The following is a 22,390-nucleotide window of genomic DNA, read 5'->3' on the forward strand; positions in this document are numbered from 1 at the left end:
CATGATTACTCCGCCTGCGTACCCATCCCTTCCCTACGTTTCCTCCACCACCACTCCAGTCACCTCTTCGTCACCTCTATGGCCTTGAAGTTGAGGCTCCCCCTCGCCCCAAATCCCAAAGCCTCCGCCAGCGTCGTTTTCCCCTCACCCCGCGGTGGCCGTATCTCTGCGCAGCTCCTGACAATATGGTCTATAGTTTCCCGATCACTGCCGCAGCATGCACACGTTTCATCCTGCTGCCTGTAGCTACCCGTGTATGCCCTGGTTCTCAGGCACCCTGCCCGTGCCTCGAAGAGCAACGCGCTGCCTCTCGTATTGCCATAGAATCCCTCCTTCTTAATTTCCCGTTTCTCTGCCCTATAAGTCTCCAGGGTTTTTAGCCCGAGACTGCAGCGCCGCCGCTCGCGGCCGCTTAGCAACTTTGGGTCGGTGGATATCTCGAACGGCTGCTCAGCCCAAGTGAAAACGCGCGCTTCGTGCTGGTCGAGATTGTGTGGCGGAAGTTTTTAAAGGACCATCGTTATAATGGTAAGTTCCAGCGTAGAAAGGATAAAAATTCTGCAGGAAAAGATTTGTGGCAGCACCGCTACTGCTGCGTAAGGACTGCCACAATCGCGAACGGCAGCCTGGCATCGTTATGTACAGGTTTCCCGGGCAGCCGTGGGTGAAGGAGCGTCGCCAGAAATTGATTTCTGCAGTACGAAGAGTCAAGTACGTAAGAAAGTCGTGACCATTTTTGTTAGTGGAAGGAGCAAATTTGTGAGTATGATCACAGTTTATGCGCAGCGCACACGCGAAGGGTAGTAAAACTAAAACGCTTGCTTTCAGTATTTCATACACATCGCAGATTGCCATATTTATGAATCACGTGCCGTGGTATTTGCATAACCCAAAATATTGCGGGTTCCGCAACAATTGTTTTATAAGCAGTAACCTTTTTTTTCAGTAATATTCACGGCACCGAATGCACGCCAAAATACGGCGCAAAAATATGCCCCCAGCACTTCGCGGGGGGCGCCAGAAGTAATGTGAAGACGCATCCTGCCTACTGCCCTACTTTGTTCCCCGAAGTCTACAGAGGTCGGCCACGCATTTCTGGCGAGAGCCTGGTGAGATAATAAAGGCGAGGTGGAATTCACACGCGGTATTTGAGGTCTTTAACACTTTCGTGGCCGCGGAAAAATCGGTTGTTTTGGCTGTTCCAGGAAATATTTCTTTTCCTGCCACAGAAAATCATTGATGCTGAAGTGCGCCTAGAAAACTTAGCGGTATGTGCGGCCGGGTGAATGCGGGGCCGGTAAACAGCAAAAAATGCAGCAAGAAACACGCCAATCGCTTCAGGGAGTGTATAGAAAGTGTGGTGTACAAGATTGACCTCTTGTGTGGGAAAAGCTATGTCGGGCAAACTGGCCACTGCAATAATGACCGGCTCAGGGAGCACGCAAACACGATACGAACAGGCATTGGCAGCAATCTAGCTGCGCACTGCGCCAAGTGCCAGCAATGCAAGATATCCCCACCAGCATTTGACCGTACCATCATCCTCAAGCGGTATCGCGAGCAACGCACGAGGGAGGTTCACGAGGCTTTCGCTATCCATACATTGGGAGATTGGTGCGTGAGCACACCCTCTATCGAGTTGTACGACAGGGAGATAAGACACCTAGGATCATGATCAACACATTACACGTGGCTGCTTTCATTTCCACAATGAACTTCCAGTTTTTTGTGTGTTTGTGTTATGGATTTCCTTCTCTCGTTCTTGTTTTTGATTTTAGTATATATTCATCGTTCTTCTAAATAAACCTCAGAGCAGTGTGTCTTTACTACCTGTCGTATCGTTTTTTGGCGCTGTTTTTTCTAACTGGTGTCATGCACCAACTAGCTCGTCTCAGTTCACTTTTGCAGTTGATAGAGAAAGAATAGGAATTTTTAACAGCAATCATTTCAAACAAAAGGTTTATAACACAGTTTACAAAAATATTATCAAAACAGAAAAGTAACGAAAAAATCGATGATTATCTCTGTGCTACTTTGCACACGGAGGGTAGAAAAACTATTTGAAATATACACTTTGAACATAAAGCGCTTCTAGAATAATACTGCACATATTAGCGGTGTAGGTACAAAAGGTATTTACATAGAAAAATAAGCACGAACAGCCACGCGCTGCTCCGGACCGCTACGCCAAGGTCAACTTCGGCCCGTCTTTTTGGAGAAAGCTCGACTCTCTGCAGTCAGCGCGAAATGGTCTGGCCCGAACGAAGTGGACACCTTGCTGATAGGAGCTGCGGCCTTCAGAAGAGGGCCGGATCTGTTTATTACACGCGCCCGCGATAGAGCGACCGGTGGAGAAAGCGAAACGTACCGAGGCGCACACCTGGTGATGGTCCTGGGCACCTTGACGCGCTTTCGCTGCTCGTACTAAAGTCTGACGAACCGAAGTCGCCTTCAGTGTCTCTGCTGCTACCATCATGCAGATTCAAGCTCAGGTACATCGGAAACCATCGACATTCGCCGTTCGCGCGAAGCATCGGCGAGCGGCGGTGATGCCATAACTGGAACCACGTGAGCTGGTCTCGCCACCGCCGAAGGACATTTAAAATTCCCCCACGGCGGAAAAACAAAACACCAAAGCGAATCTGGTAGAATACTTCTTCCTTTACCATTTTGATGGCGATAGCGGTCCAGAAGCGTTCATAGAGCACCAAAATTTATATTTGCATTCAGCGATCTCACACTATCGATGGGAATGGGTGCAGTCACGAAAGTGGTAACGTATTTTGCGTACGCTGAAAGTTGAGGTAAATATTTTTAATCAGGAAAATAACGTGTAGTTAAGGTGAATATGAGAGGAGCAGGAGGTGCAGGAGAAGCAGCAAACTTTATTTATGCGAGCCTTAGTAGCTGACGTTTGGGCACCCGCCTGGTGGGGGGTTTCCTCTGGACCGGGATACCCTGTCCTGCGCTGGCCACTCCGGACCCTCTCCATCAGACTACGCTGGAAGGAGAGTTCGGAGATGGTCAGCTGTTCCCCCCACTACTCGTACGTAGCTTGGGGATTAGAAAATTAGAAAGAATTTTTGCTCAGTTTTTCTTCATAAAAGGCAACGCCCTAGCCCAACAAAATGATGTTCACAATGATTATTTTCCACAAAAGCATTTTGATTGCGCATTTGATTTTCCGCTCACTTACACGTGTCGCAAAAGGGGTATTCTTAGCAAGTCCAACCAGCATCCTCTACAAGTGGGTAGCGTCCACGCAGCAAACCATAATTCTACTGCTAGCTTTGAAGAATTTGACACACACCAGGCGCCGACTGAAATCTAGCCGGCCATCGAGGTGCCGAAACAGAAGTATGATCCCGTAGTCAAGCAAACTTCCATGAACAAATGTCTCTCCATCTTCAATGCATGCGCCGCGTTTCAGACAGATTATAACGTCAGTATTGAGGAACTACCGTATATGTAAGCTCTTGCTCTGCATTAGTACTTCACTATACTGTGTGTAACATTCTGGACTTTATTGTTCCTTTCTAATTCACATTTTAGAGAAACATTTTACTCTTCCTTCTTGCAATTCTGACTATTGCACATAGATTGTGTAGCTATCCTATTATGAACGGGTCACACGTTGCTCGTAGATTTTTTTGGCGGAGCCGTGTTTGCAGTGCTTCTCTTTTTTTCATGCATGCCAGAGTACAGCTCACGACAACGGAGGAAACAACTTTTGAGTGTTCATACGCGTGGCACAAGGAGGCGATGTCTGCAGCCAGGTCGACCACACACCTCTCTGTGATGCAGCTGTTCAATGCACCCGGGCCGCCGTTCGTTCCCCATCACAGGGGGCCAGACAAAAGGACGAGTTTCTTAGCGGCTATGAAAGTTTTAAAGCCTGCAGTGTGGCAATGAGGGATCTGTGTGGTGTAACACTTGAAGTATTCGCTCTTCTACTGAGTTCACTGTCTGCTGCTTCAGAGAGGAACTGCGTTGTTCCTGTTAGTGAGCGCCTTGTGATGTTCCTTGTGAAGCGTAAACTAGGAATCACATACTCATCGCTGGCCATTCTGTTTTCAGTCTGCAGAAAAACAGTGTCACGCAACTTTCATGCCACTATGGGCACAATCAGCACAGCGACAGAGAAGTGGTATCTTCGCCCTCCAAAGAATTTGTTACTGGAAACAATGCCAGATTGTTTCAAGGTGCATTATCCTGGCTGCACCATGATTAAAAGACTGCACTGAAGTAGCAACAGAAAAGCCACCCACAGCGCAACAGCAGCGAGTGCTCTAATCAAACTCTAAAGGTGGCTACACAGTGAAATTTTTGGTGGGCATAGCACCCTGCGGTCAACTATGCCTCAAGAGTAAAGCATATGGAGGAAGGTGTTACGACAGCTATATGACTGCTGATTCAGGGTTTCTCGATCTTGTACAACCAGGAGACGTAATCATGAGTGACAAAGGGTTTCCCGGCATTAAGGGGGGTCTAGAAGGTGCGCAGGCAGTCCTTGTGATGCCTCCTTTTCTTAAAGGCCAGGACCAGTTTAGTGAGAGTGAAGTGCGAGATACCAATGACATCGCACAGGTTCGAATCCATGTAGAAAGAGTTATACAGCGCATAAAGAACGTACGACATTTTGAACACACGTGTTCCAATCGAGTTGATAGCCGAAATGTCGGATGTGTTTCAATTGTGCTGCATATTGGTAAATTTACAACCGCCTATCCTAAATAAAGAGGGGTGTGTAGATCCAAGCAGTTACCTTAGAAGATTCCTCTTTTCACTGGGATGTGCAATCTCTTGTGATGCTTGCCCAATTGAGGCATATTGAAGTGAGTTTTTTATAGCAAAGCACTTCCTCGAATGTACTATTTTTCTTCTTCTATGTGGCAGTCGTGGCGCATCAACTTTCTTGTAAATAATTTTTGCTGTTTGAACAAAGTTTGAACCTCTTTCCCAAATGACGGCGAACGAAGGGCCCAGTGACTACAGTGAAATCACGAAATATTATAGACTGGAGAGGAAGATACTACCTCCTGCGGATCCGTAGCTAAGTAGAAAAGAGGAGATTTACTGGAGACGTTCGCAGACTGGAGTTTTCCAGAACCCAGTCCTATATAGTAAGTGGCATCCCAAAGCCGTCGATCCAAGATGTAAGAAATGTAAGGGTCGAACGGACCTCGTCCACATGGTATAGACTTGTCCTTTGTACAAGACACCGCACCGAAACGTAGCATCTTGGGAGGCACTACTCTTCAGCCGAACCTCCGAAACCCAGCGCAAGATCATCGGTCTCGCCCTAGAAGCCGCCAAGTCCCAAGGAATACCGGCCGACTGATGGGGGGAGGCAGCACCTAACGCTCCTTTTGTGACTGGTGTGTAATAAAGTTTTCACTGACTTGAAGGGTAAATGTGTTTATTTCAGTTTCTAATAGCTTCCCAATTAATTGATTAATGCTACCCTTGTCTCTCGCATGAATCTCCGCAGAACCATTACATTTGGCTGAATTGGCTAGTGATATCGTGCAGAAGAGAAAACTATTCTAGCAAGAACAGGACAGCCCCTCCACTACCTCCGCTAAAAAATTTATGTGTTCACTATCGAAGGAGAATAAGGATCTGGACGAAGAAACAAGATCGGAAGAAACCATATGTTGCTTTAGGCTGCATATTTATTAAAACTCAGTTACGCAAAGGCACAAATGAGCCCAGATTTGTCAAGTAGCTGTACAGGAACCGCGTCTTCGTATTTACACGCGATGCCGTTTCACCAATGCAAGCAGAAGCCAAACAAAGTAAAACTCCTCTCGGGCAGGCACAGCTGAAGACAAAAAGCTGTCGTCCTTCGGGACAACAATCGTGACACTTTTTTTACTTTTGTACACAAAAAAGCACACTTCAAGGTTGCACACGTACATTAGGAGTTGAACTTGCGTGTAGTACTTGTGAGTCTTCGAAAGGGTTAGCTTGCTCTTGACGTATTTAATATATGGAACAAATGAGCGCGGCACTGTATAGTGGACTTCATCACTGTCCCTTTTTTTAGATGGTCATTTTATATCCAAAAGGCAAGAGACCTCTCGATACACAAAAAGACCGTCCGGACTACCACACAGCCACGGTTGCAGGGAATGCACCTCCAGACCTCTCCGAAAATAAGCGAAATAAGCAAAGTTATTTGCGTATCCATGAGCTGCTAACGGTAAAAATAGAAAGTCGATGTGTTACCTCTCTGACATGTGAAGAGACTGTTTGCTCAAAGTGCTTTCGTGCCAACGGCTCCGTCCTAGAGACTGAAATTTTTTTCTCAGAGCATTGGAAAACATATGAAAGTCAACACCATACCATGCCTTGTAGCATCTGACGAAAATATGGCTTGAAGGAGTGAATCCACCAGGTCCTCAGGAGTCTCTTGCTCGCAGGATGCTGTGTGACGTTGAACGTGTAATTTGCACTCTCCTTGCTATCTGCCAACTGTTGGTATTGACGGCATCATGGTAATACATCGTAGCCGCTGAAACATACTAGGTCATTTAGAATTGTGACAAAACGAACAATTGTTGAAGTGACAAACCTCAAGTTCCTGGACTGCCCTTTCGTAGTTGCTGAAAGTCTGAAGGTGTTGCCACATTTGACACTTTTGTTGTAATACTCGGCACACTCCTGCGCAAGGGGATCTTTGTGACACTTCTTTTTCACGAGAACATCGTTTTGAATTAGTTCCCTCTCCAAATCGTAGTAAACCTTCTGGTGTGGCCTAAGAAGTTCCAATTCTGCAACGTGTTCATCTTCGACAGTGTTGTCCACCAACGCTTCACAGGTTCCATCCGCACTCTGGCTCATAGCTTTTAGTGCAGACATTATTGGACACTTTATGTCCGGGAAATGCTGCAGTACGTAGTTGGGCTCCAATTTGGTGGGTTCTTTATTCCCGGCATACCCGTTCTGGTTGGCTGAAAGCAAATACAGTGTCAATGATTAGAAAGGATAGCTCATATTCATGCTTCCATTATTCCCGTAAAAAAACTAAAATGTTCGGCTAGAACATTGTAGAAGCCTCAGCCGCTGGTAAGACCTAATATACGTACTACATCCGTACGGTTGTAGCGCGTTTTTAACCTTCAATGCTACATAAGGTTGAAGTTTTGCATTGAGCTGAGGCACTTACCACCAAAGAACTCTTCAATGGAGGCTTTGTCGTTGATTGAAGGCTTCTTCGATGGCCTCCCCATTGCTGTGGCTGTGACGTGCATGATTTTTCCTCGTACACGTTAACATATATGGCAACTGCAGCACAGTGTCTGTAGTCGCCAGCCCCTTCATAACGGCAACTGCAGTTTCCGCCTTGTATAGGCCGGTCTTTGTTTATCTGTAAAAATGAAATCATACGTTGTGTTATGTCCATGTGGTCCTGCTGCACAATAAACATCACCTGCACATGCACATTGCGACTATCTTGTGGACGACCACGCGCCGGGGCTTTTATTTATTTGTTAACCGGACGCAAGTACGTACCGCTAAATGTTTTCTACACTCAATCATTTGTAATCGTAAACACACGTGGGCACCGCTTCAGTTCTGAAACATTTAGGTCTCCATAATTCTCACTGACTCCACAATCCATTACAATTCATTGCCAATATGTATTGTAATGGCAGTAGGTGAAGTGCGCATGAAGGCTCGCTACTAACTCATAGCCCGCTCTAATTTACCCGTTTGATGCGAACGCTATCAACACTAAGCCCACAATTCAATCCCGTGTAGCCATTTAGCAGCAAGGGTGTTGTAACGCTGCTGTTCACGTCCGCCTCTGGTGACATTGCGTCAATACATGGCCGCGAACGTTGGGAGTTTGGTTGCAGAAAGCGGCTCCAACTGTGGTAACCCGGAAACAAATTGTATTACAGATTGCCGCTCAGACGGCTGTAACATTACTCACAAGAAAGACGCCAAACCTAACGGAATCTTTGTAGAGAGAAACCAAAGCTTCGCCGTATGAGCAGAGTTCACACTGGATGGAACTGGGTTTACTTCCTCATCAGGTAACAACGCTTGGAATGCGTTGTTTAGGTAGTGACAACACCAACCTAGCTGAAGAATGATGATGGTTGGGTTTTATTGGCGCAAGGCCGACTATGGGCAAAGAGCGCCAAAGAAGAAGTTACTGAATTATGATGAGACGTACATACTAAAATATCTGACTAAAAGTAAAGGTAATGCAAAACAAAAGACAATGGAGATGGCTGGTGTATAGGGCCAGGGTGATTACACATGATATGACAAGAGCTGCAGAAAGTTTACCTCAGCTAAAAACTTAAAAACACGTTGACTAGAAAACATGGGTTCGTCGGCTAAAAAGTATGATGGGTGCAAAGGAATGTGTCGTCTGTATAATTCAGGGAAATGTTTGTGTCGTGTTGTGTCAAGTGCCTTGCATGTGATTAGTATGTGGACTACGGATAGGCCCTTTCCACACCTGCTACACGTGGGTCCCGAAGTTCCAGTGAGCAGGTGGGAGTGCGTCGCATGTGTGTGACCTATCCGCAGCCTAGCCAGGGCAACTTCAGTGTATCTGTTGTGTGAGTCAGTTATGTAGCGTCCCAGTTGCGGTTTTGTTACGTGTAGTTTGTTGTCTGTTTGTTGACTCCAGTGTAGTTGCCATGTGTTACGAAGCTGTCGTCTGATGTGTGTCTTTAGGTCGGTGTAAGGTACTGTTGTTATGTCAACTGTGGTCATGAGAGCAGCAGCACTAGCCATTTGATCAGCGGTCTCATTGCCAGGGATCCCACAGTGACCTGGTACCCAGCATATGGTTATTTCTAAATCTGAAGCATATGCAGTCATTATGACCTTTAAAAGAACATTGATTACATAGTTTTTTGACGACCTTCCTGATGACAATGCCTGCACAACGCTTAGAGAATCTGTGTAGACGATGGACTTTGGAATCTTATGTTCGAGGATGTGGTTTGAAACGAGTAATATGCCATAGGCTTCTGCCGTGAAAATACTGGTATGAAAATTCATTTTCTTAGTTACGGTAAAACCTAGCTGAAGAAGGGCCACGGAATAAATGTAAGTGTAGTGTGGTTGCGCGAACAGAGAAAGCAACAACATAAACACACCCCCGTCACGGAGCGCCGAGTCACTTATAAGGCCGTGACACACTAAACAATTTGCTGCTGACCTGGAGAGAAGCGCTGTAGATACTCTTTCTTTGCTGAGAATGACACTTCGCAACGGTGCCTGTCGCGTCAATTTCTTATGCGGCGTACACGTGCCCGGAGACGTACAATTTTTGCCCCTTCTCGCGCACGCGAGGCCGAAAGTAATAAGCCCTGTAATTTTCCGGAAACCGCACACAAGCACCTGAGACATGGGGACAGGAAAAAATCGACACAAGATGAACTAGAGAACAGTTTGACAGCACGAGACACGTTTGAAAGCAAACGCACAAACGGTTCAACAAGAAAGCCGCCTGGAACGTATGAATGCGCGCCTGTCGTCTGGCTTTCACCGACCCAGAGTTTGCTCAAGCTTCCGCGGGCGGAGCTAGCGGTACTACTTCGTCGCGCCCCCTGAGCAGTGACACCCTATACAGGCAGTACGCCGGCTTGCACACACACAAGCGCGACACCACTAGGTGAATTATGCCTGTGCTACTCTCACGCCTCCTGACCGGCAAAGCAGGAGGACACGGGAAAGCGAGGCAAGCTTGATAAACGACATCCATCACACAGCAAACGTACGTCGATACAAAACCAGAGTAAAGAAAACCAGTGTTGCGGAATGGGCATCCCCATTCCATTCCAATTCCATTCCGCGGAATTACAAGTTGCCTAAATTCCTTTCCTTTCAATTCCTCGGAATGCCGGAACATCGCGCATTCCCACTCCGGGAATTGCCGGGCAGTTCAATTCCATTCCTCTAATTCCTCAACGTTTTATCGGGTGATTATCAAGTTACTAATGAACCCACCATTAAGCTGATGTTATTACACGCGTTAAGAACTGCTCAAATACGGAAAACCCGTAACCAAGGTCGAGGGATAGTGGCTTTGTGGCGTATCTCGTTCGGTGCAATCACCCTACTAATTCCCACAGGGGCAGCTCTCCAGGTAGTTATTATAGTGTTTGCATGGTCAGCACGTCTTTACGAGTTGTGATGCTTTATTATCGTTTAAGTGTGAACGTGTTAATGCTAACGTGACGACATGCTCTATTTTTGTGCTGACAAAAGTATGGTTGAAGAAGACATTATATTCCTTAAGCAGTTAACACGCATATGGAGCGGTCGTGAGCGTGGTTAGAACTATAGAACCATAGCCTCCGGATCTGGTGGTATCAGTTGGAAGAATTACCGCTCGAGCACCTTGTCCTGCCTTTGTACCAAATACGGATCACGGGCCGCACAGGTCGTCAGCACTCACGTATGTCAAGCGCGCCTTGAAAGGGGGGGATAGGTTCAGAACTTCCTGTGTTTGCGTGTGCGCAGGTATGCAATGTCGCCCTTGCCGAAAAGCTTAGTTACGTGTTTAGAAAAGATTAGTTACGCGCACGAGCGAAAGTTCAAGCTGTGCTTAGAGTATGCGCGACCTTTGTATGGGTGTCTCAATGAGAACCAATGCGCAGGGAGAATTCTTTTTTTCTCTGGTTAGTGTATACTGGGATAGTGCATTGGTTCGTATACTAATATGGGTCTTGTTTTTTTTTCTTTTAGAAATTGGGAGATTACTCACAGTTTAGCACCACGCGACCTTTGGCTCTAGCTAACTGAGGAAGGACTTAGAGAATGCGTTGCGGCCTTGGACTCGGCAAAACTGAGTCCAAGGCCTGCGTAACTAATTGTATAACTGAGGCTTGTATAACTAATTTGAGGAGTTGCATGCAGTGGAGTAGCAATGAAGGTTCCCCCAAGTGCCCTCTGGTCTGGGCGATGAACCGAAAGAAAAGATGTAAAGAAAAATGATAACGATAATAAAAGAAGGACACGTTCGGCAGCCGGTCTGTCTAGTGTTGTGGAAATCCCCACGCCAGAAAAAAGCGCGTAGGTGTCCTCGTTGATATATTGTAGGGTTTAACGCGCCGAAGCAATGCATGCAATGAGGCGCGCCGTAGTGGTGGGCTCCGGATTAATTTTGACCATCTTAGGCCGAAATCTCGTACACACGGGCGTTTTTGCTTTTCGCCTCCATCAGGAAAGCGGCCGCCGCGGCCGGCGATCGAACCGCCACCTCGTGCTCAGCAGCGCCATTAGGTCTCCTCATGAATTTTATATGCTGCAATAAAGGTCTCAAGCTGCCTTGAAAGGTCCAAAAAAGTTTATTTTGGTTTCATTCATCAAAAGTACATAACAAAAAGGTGTGAGCCAAATGGGCGCTTCGCCGTTCAGTTCTGAAAACACGAAGTGTAAATGACGGCTGCTTCAATGACCAGTTCTAAAAACAAAAAAAACCTGAACTAATACAGTTGCCTTGTGCCTGTGTGTTGCGCTTGACAAACGAGCTGCTTAAAAGAGGTGTTTGAGAGCCGGTTTCGCTTCGCTGTCTGTCACTAAAAGAGATGCCGTGGAAAACACGCGTTCCACGTCAGCTGACGTCACATTTACAACAGAAACTGCCCTTGCGAGTCGAGAAAACAAGGGAAAGTGGCTAGCGTTCGCTTTCCGTTAGGTCGGAATCGTTTAGGAACAAAGCTTGCAGCATGCAGCTTGAAGGCGCAGGCGTGACCGCAGTTCCTATCCCATGGGCTCTGCTGTTTCGGGTGGATTCTCGAACCAATATTTTAGGCCTTCGTAGACGCTGCTTCGGGCAAAGGCGTCCGAGCGTCTAGACAGGAGGGTTAGTATTGCAAAACGTCCTGGGGGAGGAGGGGGAGCGCGAAGGGAGATGGGGGCGTAGGCTGATACGCGAAATTTCACAGTGGACAGAAGCACCGCGCCAGCGTCCCGATGACGGCGAGGTGGGATGCCATCACCGACGGTTCCGGACGCAAAGAACAAAAGTGAAGCATGGGGAGACAGCTCGCACCCGGGGTGTAAAAAATCACAAGGCGAAGTTGGTGGGAGAGATAGGGGGGGATGCCACCGAGGTAGTTCCCACGGCGGATACCAACTGCTTAGACCCGCGTTTATTAGGAGGAAAATCGCGACGAACTTCGTAGCAGCGCTGTATTTAAGGACATAATTGTAGTAGAATCGCTGCTTATAAATATACCGTGCTTGTAATCAGCCAATCGATTTCAACAGTACTGAGTTATTGTTAAATTCAAGGCTCCGGCTTACTAATGTTTGAACTTGGGCTGGTGGGATCTTTTGCGTATTTTTGCATATTTTGACAAGAAAACAGCGCGTAGAAAGAAAAAGTGCGCTTTATTTATGGGAAAAATACATGTAATTCCGTTCCCATTCCATTCCGGGCAAAAGGCGCTTAGTTCCATTCCCATTCCATTCCTTCAAGTATTGTCGCCATTACATTCCCATTCCATTCCGGGGTCGCGAAATGTGGAATAATTCCGGATTCATTCCAATTCCGGACTGGTAACTCCGTAACACTGAAGAAAACCACACGGCCGAACAAACTATCAGTCTCCCAATAACATATATACACTATGTCCTAAGACGAGTCTTCTTTACAGCCTCACGATGTCCTAGGAAGATGTACTACTAAATATGAGGCTTACTTAAGTCATGGGTACAACAGGCGGACATCGCTGCACGGCCGTAAATAGATGGCGTCCGCGTTCTGTCGTCACGATGTTCGTGGACTGGCGCAGTGAGACTCGTTTCGGTAGCCTCGCCGTTGTGGGATCCGTCGTGTCGCAGGATGACGGTGCGATGCCGCTTCCCGAATGCACGCGCCCATCCCCGCTAAGCCGCAAAGGCGGAGTGACGGAGTGTCGAAGTGTCGGTAGACTGCAGCCGCTGCGTCGTCGGCCCGCACCCGCCGAGGCTTGTGTGGCGACGTCGGTGCCTCGGGTCGAGGTCACCCCAGGCTTCGCTCTTCGGGAGCACGGTGTTTTCCTCCGCCCCTGCCTCGATCTCCCTTCCTCCTCTCCGTCTTCCTTGATTTCCTTCAGCGTAGTTGCGGGGATTCAGGAGTCATGACAATACCCCACCTTTAAGAGTTTTTTCCAAACAACTTCTCACCATCTTCCCTGCAGGAAGACAAGTATTCACCTTCAGTCCCCAGCTTCTGGACACTTCTCACGCCCTCATTGTTCAACATCGCATTGTTCGCCATCACAATGTTCACCATCACGCACTAAGTGTTCATCATCACCTTATCACCATTCATTTCCCTGCTGTCCGCGCACCGTACAGATTCTGTCCACACATTGTTCACCAATTGCACAATCAACCATCACCGTCTATAGCCCACGTTACTCCTATTGTCCTCTCACAACATTCTACCCAAATCGAACACCTCTAAGTATGACACAATTTACAACTACACACCAGTATTTCAATAGCGCGTAGTTTTCTCCTCCCGGTAACCACATTCCGCTTTAATCCTTGTGCACAAGAAACTTGGCCCTATCCAGTCCTGCTTGCAGTCGGCTCCGTAAGCCGATTACTTCATTTTTACCTTCTTCTAGAGAGCACATTTAACATCTTGCTCTAATCGGCCGCTTCGGTTTCTCCACATCATTCTCATTTTGCCTTTTACGCAATGACAGACGACCCTTCCTGCAACGGTACCTTGAAATACCGACACTTTCCGATCATCCACTTCTTGCGACGTCGCGCGATCCTCAGGCCGGTTCTTTTGGCTTGGGACACAACCCCTCTCCTTTTACGCAGGTGACCTTGATTACGGTGCTCACTTTTGAGCCTGTGCTTGCGCTTTCGCACTGTGGCCACTTGTCTGGATATCAGCTTGGTTGCGGGCGGTAGTTTGCCTCCCTCTAGACGTCTATATTCACGCTCTCCTACTGGTATACTCATCAAGCCCTTTCCTTCTATTTGGTTACACGCTGTCTAGTGGATGCATGCTCCTTGCTGTATGCTCGAGAATGCTTATCCGAAGTTCGCAAAACGTTCTTGTACGTGGCAGCTAGCTCGTGCACGACTTCCCTGTCCGATTGCTCTGTTTGCGTCTCTTGGTCGACTGAGCAGCTTTCTATCTCAGGGCGCGGTCCCACTTGGTCGGCAAACTCACTCAATGACTCTGCAGCGATGACCTGTGAAACAACCTCAGACGAGAACTTTTCTGTTTCCCTGCTTGCTGAGCTTTTCCCTCTTTTTCCACCCACGAACGTAACCTCCGTACTGCCAGGTTTGTCCATATCAGAAGAGCGTCGGTTTTCCAGCGGAATCCTACCAGAACTTGCACTTATCTAGGAAGACGACTTAGCTGGGATCACTCCTGTCGCGGAACTCCTTGCCCTGGTATAAACCGTCAAAGGTATCATGACAGCAAGCTGGACTTGGCTGGCACCTTCTTGATGCGCTCATCTTCATTAGGCTTGCCTTCCGCCGTGCCACACGCACCACCTTTCTCATGTCGCAAATGAAACGCTCCTTCTTCCTCCTGGGTCTGCCGCGAAACATTTGTACCTTTTCCATCTATCTTACTCTCCACATCATCGCTTCCTGCTGTGCGCGTCCATTTCACGTCACGTGCTGCAAGTTCAATGCTCTTTTTTTTGACGCCATTTTGCACGAGGCGCAACTTTAATTCTGCTTGTTTTATCTGTTGTTCCAATTCTCTTTTATCTGCCTTGAACTTTTCCTCCACTTTCCAGCTCTCTTCTTCAATGATTCGAAACGCCTGCTCTTTGTTTAAACCAAGCGTTTGAACTAACGGTAGCACTTTTTCCCAATCCATCCTTCTAAGCTGGCGAGACACGTGACTGGGCCAATCCTGGCAGTTAATATGCCAAGATCCTGGTAGGCTCCCCAATTATTTATGTCACGCGTCCTGACCGGCAAAGAAGAAGGACATTGGAAAGCGAGGCAAGCTGAGTAAACGACATCCATCACACAGCAAACCTACGTCGATACAAAACCAGAGTAAAGAAAACCACACGCCCTAACAAACTATCAAAATCTCGCCAATAAAACATATACAATGTCTAAGACGAGCCTGCTTTACAGCCTCACGATGTCCTAGAAAGAAGTGCTACTAAATGTGAGGCTTACTTAAGTCATGGGTACAACAGGCGGAAATCGCTGCACGGCAGTAAATAGATGGCGTCCGCGTTCTGTCGTCACGATGTTCGTGGACTGGCGCAGTGAGACTCGTTTCGGTAGCGTCGCCGTGGTGGGGGCCATCGTGTCGCAAGACGACGGTGCGATGCCGCTTTCTGAATGCATGCGCCCGTCGCTGCTGGAGCCGCCAAGGCGGAGTCGCGGTGTGTCGGAGTGTCGGAAGACTGCAGCCGATGCGTCGTCGGCCCGCGAAAAGCCCAGGCTTGTGTGGCGACGTCGATGCCTCCGGTCGAGGTCACCCAGGCTTCGCTCTTCGGGAGCCTGATGTCTTCGTCCGCCTCTTCCTCGAACTCCCTTCCTCCTCATCGTCTTCCTTGATCTCCTTCGGCGTAGTTACGGGGATTGTCCTTGAATCATGACAGCTACACAGCTGTTTCAAAGGCTTCCCGAAGGCCGTTAAACCAACTGTGTACTGCCCGTTTGTAACTACATAGGCCCCAGTTGTACGAGAACCCATTTGTCAAATGAAAGTTACCGTGTAGCACAAATATTTGCCATATTATCACGCGCAATGACATTTGAAAGCCCCGTTAACACACTAATTGCATTTCATGCTTTGTTGTATCTGACCAAGTGCAGCAGTCCCACTAGAGTAGAATTTGTTTACATGTTTGGGGTCTAACACATTTTATTTATTTATTTATTTATTTATGTACATACTGCAGACCTTTAATAGGTCCAAGCAGGACAGGCGCTTTACAACAAGACGCAAAAAGGAAGAACATAAACTACAATGCACAATAAACATGAGAACATCAAGTAAGGGAGTTAACACAACGGGATTGAATATCAGCGTTCCAATCATTTATCGTTTGGGGAAAAAAAGAGAACTTGAACAGGTCTGTGCGAGCGAAATATGGCGTAAACATTCCCGGGTAAAAGTGGCGTGTAGACCTTCTTGACAAAGGAATTAAATAGTTACTGGGGTCTAGCCCAAGCTTTCTGTTGACGACAAGAGAAAGGAAATCTAAACGGAGTTTCTTCCGACGTGCCTGAAGTAATGGAATGTTATTATCACGCAGTAAGTCTGAGAGGGAATCGTAAGGGGAAAATTTCGAATATATGAACGTGGTGGCCTTCCTTTGGATTTTTTCCAACTTACTGATGTTTGAAGATGTGAACGGGTCCCAAATTATACATGCGTACTCGAGTTTTGGTCTAATCAACGAATAATAACTCAACAGCTTAACATTAGAGGGTGCGGCTTTAAGTTTATGTCTTAAAAAACACAGCTTACGAAACGCAGATGAACATACATTGTCAATGTGCTCCTTCCATGATAAAGTATTCGTTAATGTTAAACCCAAATATTTTACAGAAGTGACCTCTTTCAGTGGCGATGATCCCAACTTGTAGTTAAAGCTTAAAGGCGCTTTCTTGCGTGTAATGCGCATTATCACACTTTTTTCTGTGTTTAAATTCATTCCCCAGCGGGAACACCAATGACCAATTCTACCGAGACTTTTAGACAGGTTTTCTTGGTCACTTGGAGAGCTGATGTTACAGAACATGACACAGTCGTCCGCAAATAACCGCATTTCCACACCAGGGCAAGCTTCATATACGATATCATTCACAAAAAGTAAGAAAAGCAATGGTCCCAAGACGCTTCCTTGGGGAACGCCAGAGCGAACTGGAAGAAAGCGAGATTTTTCATCGCCGAGCGAGACAAATTGCTTACGATTACATAGGTAGTCCGCTATCCATGAGACAATAACATTAGAAAGTCCAATATTCCTTAATTTTATGATTAAACTGTGATGGGGAACCTTGTCAAAGGCTTTCCTAAAATCAAAAAATATTGCTTCAATTTGGCCATTGCAATCTAGTACCAAAGCGAAGGAGTGTATGACAGAGACTAATTGTGTGGATGTGGAATATCCTTTCCTAAATCCATGCTGATGCCCGGTTAGTACAGAGTTTCGTTGGAGAAAATCGTTTATGTGGTTGGCAATAATGTGCTCCATTATTTTCGAACACGTACATAATAAAGATATAGGTCGGTAGTTTTCTATTGAAAACCGGCAGCCTTTTTTATAAATGGGCACGACTCTTGCTATCTTCCAGTCGCTTGGGACTTTTCCAGTTAAGAACGAAACGCGGAATATAATAACAAGAAATTTAGCCAAAGACTCGGCATATCTGCGGAGGAATACATTTGGAATATCATCAGGACCTGATGATATCTTAGTCTTCAAGTTCAGTAACATAGAAACAATACCGTGGTAAGAAATAAAGTCGGCATCTGAAGAATGAGTAGTTGCAGCTGTTGGGTTACAGGGTTGGGAGCAAGAGTATACACTGTGAAAGTAGTCATTGAAATGATGCGCAATGGCCTTCTGATCAGTAACTATTTCATCACGAATTTTTATTTCGGAGATGGGCTTTTTCTTTTCACTTATGTAGTTCCAAAATTTTGTAGGGTCGCTTCTGATAAAGTTTGGCAGCAATACGTTGAAGTAGTAATCTTTAGACCGTTTCACTGCGCTTGCAAGATCCTTTTTCAATTTCCTGGTAACTTCAGATGCAGTACGCGCTTTTTTTAATCGCTTGATCTTACGCTTCATTTGAATGACCTCTCGCGTCATCCAAGGAGTGTTCTTGTGTACTTTTTTTGGTTTTGTTGGTACAAATTTATCTATACAAAAGTGGCAAATGGCCTTGAACTGGTCCCAGAGTACGCATGCGTCAGGGTTATCGAAGCTCAAAACGCATGTTTCTAGATGTTCGATCACAGAGGCGTCATTAGAGCGGGAAAAGTCTTTAAAACAGCGCACGTCTTGTTGAGACCTGTCAGCAGGGGAGTCTATGTTAATTTCAATGTTTACGAGATAATGATCAGAAAGCCCTTCCTCAATAGACAAACTGAAGTCATGAAAACTCCGCGGCAAGAACACCAGGTCTAGGATAGAGCTACTCTTACCCTGCTCGCGAGTCGGTTCTTTCACCAACTGGACCAGGTCATGTGACAGCATGATATTACATAAGTAATTCACGTGGTTGTTGCCCGTAGTGCAAGGGTGCAAGTTGTCCCAATTTAGGCCAGGTAGATTGAAATCTCCTATCAGGAAAACCTTGTTGTTCGTATGTCGGGACATATGAGTTTCTAACTGTTGTAAGTAATCAGGCGAGACATCAGGAGGTCGATAGAGAGCGTAAAGAATTAAGCATTTCCCCCAGCAAGTTAGTTTCAGGCAAATACATTGTAGATCAACAATCTCTTCAAGAACATAAGCTTGGAATTGCTCCTTCACGAGAACCGCAACACCACCACCCCTTGACGGTCTGTCTTTGCGGAAGACTTTATATGATGGTGGAAAAACTACGTCGTCCGTAATATCCTGATGCAGCCATGTTTCCGTTAGGATTGTAACATGTGGGTCATATTGCAGGAGGGCGATTTCGAGCTGCTCGGCTTTATTGGCTATACTTCTCGCGTTAACATTTATAATTCTTAGCCGCTTCGTTTTTTTCGAGGCAGAGTTCGGAATCTTAAACAATTTTTGAGGCCTCAAAGCGTTAATAGGAGGTATTGCACGTTCTTCATTTTGGGAAACGCTTACAATGCTGTCAAATGCGCGCGCATCCTCGTCATAGGCCGGTCTGCAGTTGCCGAGTCGCCTGGTTCGTTTTTTTTAAGTGGCACTCTTTCGTCCCGAGATTCGTCCCAAACGTAAGCTTTTTAAGTGCGAATGCACTTTATAAGCGACCCCAAACCTTCCACCGCCTGCGGCGGCGGCGTCGGCGGCGGCGGCGGCGTCCGCAGTCCTCCTCTCTATATAAAAAAAAACAGCATCCGGCGCCAGGTTTCGATCCGAGGACTTTGAAACCGCAGCGCAACGCTCTACCGACTAAGCCACGGACGCGACGCTGATATCAGTGTTAGTAACGCGCCTTATATCTTTAACGCATTCAAACTACGTCGTCAGCGGCGTGCGTTGGCGACTCAGCGGCGTTATAGCGGCTTGATAACTGCGTGGTGTACACGTGATACTACAAACCCGATGGAAGAGATGGAAGAGAAGGCGGCGAGGCGGTGGGCTGCGGGGGCCGAGCGCAAGCGCCGCAAGCGGGCCGACAACCGTGCATTCGCACTTTCACATTCTCCCCCTCGGGGAAATGCGGGGGAATTTTTTGTTAATGTATAACGTAGTGAAGGATAGCGATACCTTCTCTTTTCTTTCTCGATTCAACTTAGCGCTGTCTCAGAGCTTTTTTCTGATAAAGCGTACACTTTGGGAAAAATCCTGGCCGATAGATATGTTGGTGTCTTTAAGTTTGTGCGCATTCTTCAGTATATCCGCTTTTTGTCGCAGATCCAGAAGTTTCAAGATTATCGGTCTGGTTTTGTTAGGTGCTGGCCTGCCGAGACGATGAATTTTTTCAATAGCAATGTTGCGCAGTTGGAGAATATCTTCAAAAATGTTCTTATTAACAGCTCGTTCAAGGACTTCTGTAGTCTCCTCATTGACTTCCTGCACCCCGTAAACAATTAAATTGGGCATTCTGCTACGATTTTCTAAATCGTCAACCTTTCTTTGTAGATCATGAATAGTCTGGGTCATGGAATCAAGCTGATCCTGGTAACAGACAATCCTGCTTTCAAGTGATGTTAAGGTATCTAGTTTGGCTTCAATGTCAGTGAGTCGTTTGTCCTTTATATCTTTGATATCGAGAGCGATCTCGCTTAGTTGTTTGGCAATCTTCGCTAAGTCAGGGCCAGGATTCGCCTCGATGTCGCCGCTTAACAACAACAATTTTTTCAACAATGCAAGCACCTCAAACACCAAAGAACATAGCCGTGGGCGCGGCAGCACAAGCAAAAACGGGTCACTAGAGCGAATACACTTTCCTTAGCGTTTTCTCACCTGTGGAAAAAGCAAGAATGGACTGCGTGACCACATTGTTGCGGTGTCGCCGCGCCCAGTGAAGGAGCTGCTCCAAGATGTGCCGTATATAGGCATATAAGGTACACCTGGCCTATGCGGCGATAGTAAAGGGCTCCGCCATAATTTTGATCGCTTGGGCATTTGTAACGTGCGCGAACATCTCGACACACGTGTGTTTTTTTACTATTGTCTCCATCTGTAAAATTGCCGTTGTGGCCTTGGCTCATCAGCACAATACCTTAGTCACTCAGCCGCTGCGGCAAGTGCCAAAGCAGAATTAAGGTGCGCAAGAAAGCATGTATTTTTGTAACGGGGCGCGCCTATTACACATCTGATCAAAACGATGCCCTAGCCGTTTATTTTCATTTCAACAAAACTTTGACGTTTCACGTTCCGGAGCGGCACCTGGTCCATAAGGCATCCGTAGTGGTGCGCCTAGGACTCATTTACACCATTAGAGGATGCAGCGTGCTAACCTGTCAACACGCAACACAGGATGTATTCCACTGCACACACAATATACGGTTTTGCTTTACATCAATGTAAGTCATAGGTACAGCTTAGAGGTACAGCTTCCAAGGTAGCGAAATGAACATGCGATCTTCAGATTATCACAGGTTACCCATTACTCCGCCCTGATGGGCATGACTGGCAAAACTGCCACCATTCTGCGTACTCATTGCTCTTTCGTTGCAATGCTGAGGGCTTGTTAGTGACCACATTCACCTGTGCTGCTATGCAGAGTCAATTCAGTTTGACACATTGTCTGTCCGTCGTCGCTACACTGTGCGGCTGTGGTCTAAGTGCCGCCTACTGAATGCTTGTTTCTGGATATGCCAGCACATGTTGACATAACGCATCCCCAATGCCTTAATTGTTAGTTTAGCCGTTGTGCAGTATTTTGGAATGCCTGATGCCAATTGCTGAGCGCTAAGAGGTGTGATGCCTGCTCTGTGGGTACATGTATAGGCAGCCGATACAATTGTCGCTCAAAGCCCATTCTGTTCTTTACCCAGTTGGCCCTCGTCATCGGAACGTGCCTTCGTGTGTGCGTGGTTTCCACTGCGCAAGTACCACAGACCAACACGTGCCGCCTGCTGGACGCTTTCAGCTGTGTCAGCGCTGATTTTCCGAGGCCACCTCACCTACTGCCCGATCGGACACCGGAGCATCTGAGAACGGCCACAACGACATCGACAGTAAGAATGGCGGGCTACATAAGCTTGCGTCAGAGCGTCAGCCCTTCAGTGGGCATGGGAAGGCAGCAGAGCGACAATGGTCGCTCAAAAGCCATTCTGTTTTTTTTTTTCACCCAGGTTAGTACTTACTATCTTCATTCTAGACGAAAGTATGTTTGATGCTATTCCCATGCCACATGTTTTGATGTCTACTGTTTGTGAATGCGTTCATGTAACGACATTGCTCTTCTTAGGACGTGACATTGAACTGAATCCCGGTCCCCCAAAAACTTTATCCTAATGCTCAGCATAGCGAAGTACTTTCCGCTATTACGAACCTAACGAAGCACCTCGATGAGCGGCATGATAACCTTCTGGAAGCTATTGAAGAGGTAAAAAATAATCAGAAAATCTTGGATGGCAAAGTGTCAAATTTAACAACGCGTCTAGAAAATCTCGAAGAAAACGTCAACGGTTTTGAGAACCTAGCCGACGAATCACACTTAGAGGGCTTGGTTTCTTCGGCAATTCGTAGTGAAAATGCCGCCCTGCGAGCGCGACTCGACGACTACGAAGACCTGTCGTGAAGAGATAACTTAATTTTCCATGGAATTACTGATACTACCACCGAAACCTGGTCAGAGACCGAGAATAAGGTTAGAGCAATCTATTTAGGTTCTTTCAACATGCAGGTATCAGATGAAGCAATACCTCGAGCCCACAGGCTAGGATCATTTGTAACGAGCAAGTGCTTCCCAGTTTGTGGTACGCTTTGCATATTTCAAAATTAAAGATTCACTTTTTTCCCAAAAAGCGAAGTTCCGTGGTACTAATGTTAACATTAGCGAAGACTTCTCTAATGCCACGCGAACAGCCCAGAAAGAACTGATTGACTTTGGCAAAGCTAGTGGTGGACAGTTCTCATTAACAAGAAAAGGTCGTCATTAACAAGAAAAGCTACGTGTACTGCGCCGTCACCAATCATGCGCTGTCGATCGATCGATTTGACAATAAAAACGAAAGCGAATCTAACACAGAACCTTCTGGGTAGACCAAACGTTGCTCATAGCAAAAACAAAACCACGACACATTGCGAGTCATGCTTGTTCA

The 22,390-nt window shown here is 46.7% G+C and overlaps 1 long non-coding RNA gene and 1 pseudogene across 1 annotated transcript in view; both read left to right on the forward strand.

Annotated features, from left to right (window-relative positions):
• Positions 1–21,404, forward strand: part of LOC144168817 (uncharacterized) — a 61,124-nt gene extending 39,720 nt beyond the window's left edge. Inside the window, exon 3 of the long non-coding RNA XR_013322248.1 lies at positions 21,119–21,404. This is a non-coding gene — a long non-coding RNA (uncharacterized LOC144168817). The remainder of the gene's footprint in view (positions 1–21,118) is intronic.
• LOC144170893 (uncharacterized) lies at positions 3,909–13,807 on the forward strand (annotated as a pseudogene).
• Positions 21,405–22,390: the final 986 nt, after the last annotated feature.

Source organism: Haemaphysalis longicornis, unplaced genomic scaffold, assembly GCF_048455015.1.
Source record: "Haemaphysalis longicornis isolate Haplotype H1 unplaced genomic scaffold, Haemaphysalis longicornis Haplotype H1 scaffold_2, whole genome shotgun sequence".
Lineage (NCBI taxonomy): Eukaryota > Metazoa > Arthropoda > Arachnida > Ixodida > Ixodidae > Haemaphysalis > Haemaphysalis longicornis.